Source organism: Dermacentor albipictus, chromosome 9, assembly GCF_038994185.2.
Source record: "Dermacentor albipictus isolate Rhodes 1998 colony chromosome 9, USDA_Dalb.pri_finalv2, whole genome shotgun sequence".
NCBI lineage: Eukaryota > Metazoa > Arthropoda > Arachnida > Ixodida > Ixodidae > Dermacentor > Dermacentor albipictus.
The window spans coordinates 98275637-98281820 of NC_091829.1; the positions used below are offsets into that span (position 1 = coordinate 98275637).

General features: G+C 47.7%; 1 pseudogene; it reads left to right on the forward strand.

Annotated features, from left to right (window-relative positions):
* The window catches only part of LOC139050170 (uncharacterized), a 42468-nt pseudogene extending 36498 nt beyond the window's left edge, over positions 1-5970 (forward strand).
* Positions 5971-6184: the final 214 nt, after the last annotated feature.

Genomic DNA, 6184 nt, shown 5'->3' on the forward strand with positions numbered 1-6184 from the left:
TCGTGTTAGGGAGCTTAGTCATGAAATACATGTCCCACTCCTCGAGCTTCACATAATGCATCCAACCAAGTCGTTACCACTTTGGGAATCGCAGGTCGTAGAGTGTGACATATCCTTTTTAGAAGTAACAAAACAAATCCGAATGCATTTTCTAGAACTACAGCACAAGTACTCCTGCCCAGAGTTCTACACAGACGCTTAGACGTCAAATGCCGGGGGTGTCCCATGCTGCTGTCGGTCCATCCTTATCAGAATCCGGTGTACTGCATCTGGAAACAAGTATCTTTAATGCCGAGGCGTACGTATTACTGTCTTCTGTATAGTATAGTATATAAGAAAATCAAAACTTGCAAAAGCAGTGATCTAAAATCATAAAATCCCGTATTTAATGAACTCTATTCCGTCTTGTGTAAAGCGTACTCATCTAACCAGCATATCATAATATGCCGGGTACCTGGCCATAGGGGAATCGAAGGTAACGTTCTGGCGGACGAGATGGCCACGTCGATCGCATCGCGAGCCGCTAACCCTACCGCTGAGGTGCGTGTCACAGATCTGAGGCCTTTCTTGCGAAGGAAGCTGCGAGCCCACTGGAACACATGTGGGACACGGAAACGAATAATAAGCTCCACCTGGTAAAGCCACAGTTAGGATTGTTGCCCTCTGCAACAAAATCACGCCGAGCAGATGTCCTATTCTGTCGTCTCAGAGTAGGACACTCATTTGGCACCTTTTTACTTACCGGAAATGATCCTCCAATCTGTGGTACATGTGGGGAGAGGCTGACCTTGCTCCACGTTCTCCTGGAGTGTCGGGAAGCTAAATCTGAGAGAATGAGACATTTTTTTCTTAGCATACAGGCAGCAAATTCCTCTTCATCCTGTAATGTTCCTCGGTCCAGAACAACTTTTTAATACAGACATAGTCCTAGGTTTCCTCAGAGATGTGGTCTTACATATTATTAGTCCCATGCATTCGTAGCGCTTCCTCTGTTCGTAGTGGCTCCTCTCTTCAGAGGATACCACTGTGATAGCTGTTTCATATAGCACATGCCTCCAGGCCCTTGTGTTTGTGAGCCTGATGTGTTTAATAGCCGAGAGTATAGGCAGGTTGCCAACGTAGTTCCCGCGCCTCCTAGGGCGCCCCTCGCGGCGGCGAGCGCGGAACCGGCAGTATACGACCGGCCCACGTGCGTTCCGAAAGCCTGTCTGTGGACTGTTTTGCGCGCATGTGTTGCCTTTTCTGAACAATGCTGAAGTGCAACCCGAGCTGTTGCGTCGTGGGCTGCAACAGCACGTACACCAACTCACGAGGAACAAAGTTTTACAGGTTTCCAAGCCGACCGTATGAAGCAGAACGGCGCCAACACTAGATAGCGCTCGTCCAATGGCATAAGCTGTTTTATGTTCTGGCGTTATGCCAAGTGCGTAAACGCTGAATTCTTTGCTTTTACAGCAATGATGGCAGCAACGGAACACCTGCAATGCGTACCAGGATATGCAGCAAACAAAGTAGTTTGTTTCCACACTGTACCGCAGTAAAGCTGTGGAACTCTTTCCGAATCCTCTCCCATTCAAACAGCGCTAGGGCTTGCTGAGAGATTTGAGGAGGTGCTGCAGCTGGCTCAGCTGGCGTACACCCTTCTGCGCCCAGCATATCAACTAAGAGGCAATTGAGATCACCAAAATTTTTGACGACATGGTTTATTAGAACCTCCTTTGCACGCACTGAAAAATCGCAACATAAAAGTACCGCACTTTCAGTAAATTGGGCGAAAATATTTTCCCAACGTAGCCTAACACAACTGGTAAGTTCCTCACCTTTGTTTGTGTTTGGGGAGAGCAACGTTAGAATACCTCGGGTAGGTCTTACGAGTCGTTCGTACGCCCCACGTTCTTGGATGAGATGTTTTGGATTAGCATTTGCCGTCCTGTATGTACAGGGAAACTACCGCGGCGTCCTTGCACTTCCCTGGGATGCCAGCTAGGCAATCGCAGCTCCCCGCTAGGATTTTTCTGCTGTCGCCGATCTTCAAGAATCAATGTCACCTATAATTTCATGCGTCCGCACCGTAGATAACGAAGTAACTTACGCTGAGCTTCACGCATCTCGCTGGTGCGTTATTTTTCGTTTGCGGAATACACCTAGCACTCCCTTCCGATCAGTGCGAGTTCAACACTTTCCTCACGTCGTAGACGTGCCCCACTTCGAATAGACAGACGACTTCCGTTCTTTAAATTCTTTTCGCGAAAAAACCTGTCAAGATCTTGTAATTCCCGAAACCCCGTTAAAAGTAATATGGGCACGCTGTTTCGCGCTATTGCTAACGTTTGACAGGGCGTCAAACACGCAGCGCGAGCTGCTGACGCCATGAGTAATCCTACCGCATTCGCGCAACTATTCGTCAGATGGCGCTAGGGGTCGGAAAGACAGGGCGCCGCCTAGCACTCACATCGTGCCTATAGCGTATGCTTCCGCTGTAAATATGCTGGTGTATGCGTTTAGTGTCCCAGATATTGAAAATGATGGTCCAAGAGCTACGTAAGCAACACCATCAGCAGACTTCAAAGCATCCGTGTAAAATTCAGCACAAGAATACTTCTCTTTTAGTTCACGAAAATGTGAATGTATGTGAGCCTCAGCCACTCGTTTCGATATTTCTAAGAAAGATATGTCACATTGGATAGTTTGCCACTCCCAAGGCGGTGGGAACCGAGTAGGAGTGATTGGGATATTTTCTAGAAAAGGGACGTCTGTTTCTTCTGACAGTGCTTCCACTCGGAGGGACAGAGGAGGCCTGATGGCTGGGCGGTTACGGAATAGCCTGGCAGTGGACAAGTCCCTAATTGCAAAATGACATGGATGCTGAATATCTGATTTAACTTTCAAGGCGTAAGAGAAAGATAGATATGCACTTTGTAGATGAAGAGACCATTCGTTGCATTCAACGCACAGGCCCTCTACAGGACTAGTCCTGAAGGCACCTGTAGCAAGACGGATACCCAAGTGGTGAATCGAATCTAACATCTTCAAGGCAGTAGGCGTAGCAGAGCTATACACTATAGCACCATAGTCAAGGCGTGACCTTATCAGACTTTTATACAGGCTCAAAAGGCATCTTCTATCACTTCCCCAGGATGTACGGGACAAGAGATTCAGAAGCTTCATTGTCTTCATGCACTTCGCCTTCAGCTATTTTAGGTGGGGGATAAATGTTAATTTAGTGTCTAATATGAGGCCCAAAAATTTATGTTCATGGCTCACAGGGAGCCGGTGTCGATTAAGGTAAATAGCTGGTTCAGGTAATATACCTGTCTTGCTCGAGAAGAGAACACACGTGCTCTTTTGCGGGTTTAATTTAAACCCGTTCTTGTCAGCCCACATTGAAAATTTGTTTAGCCCAAGCTGTACATGTCGCTCGCAGATGGAAAGACTACATGATTTAAAACCTATTTGTACGTCCTCTACATACACAGAATAAAACATTGTACGTGGTATTATAGTATAAAGTGAGTTCATTTTTATAACGAATAGAGTGCAGCTAAGCACGCCACCTTGTGTTACACCTCTTTACTGTGTAAATAGGCGCGATAGCACATTACCAACTTTGACGCGGAACGTGCGGTTAGACAGGTAACTTTGGATGACATTCAGCAAATTACTTCGGACTACCATTTCGGCCAGGTCACGGAGAATTCGGAACCGCCACGTGATGTCGTAAGCCTTCTCCATGTCAACAAATACTGACAAAAAGAACTGCTTATGCACAAAAGCATCGCGAATATTCGCCACGATGCGGACAAGGTGATCAGTTGTGGATCTACCTTCCCTGAATACACACTTTAGGGGATCTAATAGCTTGTTACTTTCAAGAAAATGAAGGAGACGCCGGTTAACCATTTTTTCAAAGAGTTTACATAAGAAACTTGTCAACGCTATAGGCCTATAGCTGTTGACTGAAGTTGGGTCCTTGCCGTATTTTAGTATTGGAACAATTATTGCTTCCTACCAGGTGGATGGAATGTAGCCGGCAGAGAACACAGAGTTAAAGAGTGACAGTAGTGTTTTGTGGGTTTCAGGGTGTAGGTGTTTGGTCATTATATACAATATTCTGTCACTTCCTGAAGCGGATTTGTTACAGCCATTGAGAGCAGCCTGAAATTCCGCCACGCTGAATGGGCGGTTGTAAGGTTGGTTGCTATTTCCTTTCCGACCCAGAGACCGTCGTTCCGCATGTTGCCGGTATCTCAGACCCCGCAGGGGCGTCTGCATCAGCAGGCGTTTGGTGTGTTGCGACACCACGTACCCGAGCACACGAGGGTTGGACCCTCCCGCGTGTAGCCACGCGCGGCTTAGCCGTGTCCGGGGAAAAGAGTGTCCTGGGGGTGGAGCCGATGCCATGTGTTCAGACATTTAAGGCACCCCGGCGGAGGCGACACACCTCTTTGGCCTCTGCTTCACGTAGACGGCACCCCCGGACTGACCCACCCGGGGGAAATCTGCAGTCGCCTTTTCCTGTCCTTCTCTCCATCTTCGTCTTTCTCTCTCAGCTTTTTTATCTTTTCTGTCTTCTTTTCACTTCTTATTACTTCCGTATTTCCTGGTAGCAAGGGTTACCCTGGTGTAGTTTATCCAACCTTGGGTCTTATATATTAGGTTATAGCGGCTATGTACAGCTGGCGTCTGCGTTTCCTTCGGGTCTTGCACCATCCCCTTGTTGGGCTCGATGGTGGGCGGCTCGCATGGCTGCCGAAATTAAATAAACATGTATGGATTTATCATCCTTCCCCCGTCTGTCCGATCAGCCTCTTAATAAAAGAGGACGCACCGAAGAAAAGTTGCTGTTTTAATGTCAACCTAAGCAATCGCTCGCACGATTTCACGTTATTCATAGTGAAAATCCTGAAAAGACAGTTAGAATGATTTCGCCATTCACGGTTGCGAAATGTCTCACTGACTCTGTTGGCCCAGGCTACAAAGTCAAAAATGGCTAGCGGTGAGCTCCTGCTTGAGGTCCATGATAAACAACAGCATGACAAGCTCCCAAATCTGGTCTCCTTCGGTAATATAAACGTAACAGTGACACCACATGGATCCATAATTACAAGCAAAGGAGTAATTTCCGACGACGCCCTGCTATATCTCAGCGAGGAAGAACTTCTAGAAGATCGGAAGGAATAGAACGTCACCATAGTAAAGATAACTTTAATCAAACGAGAAAACAAAGAAATTCCAACAAAATATCTGATCGTTACATTTGCGTCCAGTGTGCTGCAAGAAACATTAGAAACAGGCTATACTAAAGTTCGAGTCCGACCATACATCCCGAAACCTCGGAGATGTTTCAAGTGCCAGAGGTATGGCCACGGCTCACAAGGTTGCCCCGGCCGAAAAACCTGCGCAACGTGCGGTGTCCTAGATCACCTTTCAGATAATTGTAATGGCGCGCTCCACTGTCCCAAATGTGGCAGTGGACATGCAGCTTTCTCTAGAGCTTGCCCTACATGGCAAAAAGAAAACGAAATAAGTACCCTCAAAGTAAAAGAAAACATTTCCTTCCTGGAAGCGCGAAAGCGCATTTCCTTTCTTCATACCGCAGGGTATGCTGCTGCGGCGCGTGAGGGGGCAACGACGCAACAGACTCCGGCTTCGGCCCGGACCACAAAGAATGTGGCCGCGGCCGAGCCACCAGCCCCCCAGGCGACAGCAGCCGGCTCTGCTTCTCTATTTCTGAAGGAGGGTGCATCGACCTCTGGGTTGGTGGCCTCCAAGGCCCTGCTTTTCGAGGCATGGCCTAAGGTGAAAACACCCCGCTTGTGTGAGCGGAAGTGCGGCGGCTCCCAAGAGTCGATGGACACAACCCCGAGCCAGAAGGCGCATCCAGTGCCTCGGGAGCGGCGCGAGTCTCGCGACCGATCCAAACAAGGCAAAACCCGTGCCATAATCACGGGGCCTGAAATGGCTCCATAATTCATTTCTCTAACTTGACTCCTCTTGACACACAGCACATAAACACAAACAACATGGATACACAAATATTACACTGGAATGTGAGAGGTCTGACCCAGAAACTCGGAGATATCAAAGAACTTTTACACAAATACACTCCAAAGGTGCTGTGTGTTCAGGAGACACATCTTAAATATAGGCAAACAAACTTTCTTAGGCAATACGCTATTTTCCG